The following is a 978-nucleotide window of genomic DNA, read 5'->3' on the forward strand; positions in this document are numbered from 1 at the left end:
CACTTGTCAATTCGGTAAAACATTAGGTAAACTATTTGATACAAATAGATTAATCCAAAATGAAATTGTCAATCCTTTTGTCTAATCTAGCGTATTAAATACGGATAACAAATAAGACTAAATAAGTTTACCAATAATGTTTATTATACGTCTTTACATATTTGTTTACTTTCTTGTTCATGAATATTAAATACGCGCTAATCAATATTTGTTTAGACATTAATGATATATGAAAAAATATTATTAATTATCATGAGTTTACTAATATTGAATATTCTTATCAACAATGCAATTTCTCCACGGCGTCTAATTCTGAGGAAGTGGACATCTTTTGTCCTTAAAATAGAATCCACAAGATTGCAATTTCAACACGGTTGAATTCTGGTTAAAAATACTTGTAAATATTTATTTTATAAGTTTATTTAGAACGCCAATTGATTGAGAAAGATAAAAATTGTCAAAGCATGTAGGCTCATTAACTATAATACATTGTTTTTAGACTTTTAATCGTAATTATCACATGCTGAAAAATATATTGGATAATGAATCCTTTGCACACATGATCATTAGCCCACCATTGCACTCCACTGCCTCGTAATTTCCAAAGAACCCACTTTTGTACGTGGTAAAATTTGTAGGGTTACTTGATTTTTCCGTTCGATTTTGATTGTGTCATAACTCTATAATTTAGATTAAGTTTATTATAGATAAACTTAATTGTTGATGTTGATCCTGAAAAAGACACCGTTAGGATCTTTGAAAATGATTTATCGAAGTATTCTAAAGGATCAAAACGACTTTATTTTTGACATCAATTGACAAAAGAACTTATTTAGCAAGTTTATAGCTTTACCAAATAACTACAACTACTTCCAGTTGTCGTAAGAATATTATATATTGCAAATATGAAGTTACATCTAATACATCATATTACTCCTCAATTTTATTTTATTTTATTTTTTGACAGAATATTACTCT

Source organism: Olea europaea, chromosome 10, assembly GCF_002742605.1.
Source record: "Olea europaea var. sylvestris chromosome 10, O_europaea_v1, whole genome shotgun sequence".
In the NCBI taxonomy this organism is placed as follows: Eukaryota; Viridiplantae; Streptophyta; class Magnoliopsida; order Lamiales; family Oleaceae; genus Olea; species Olea europaea.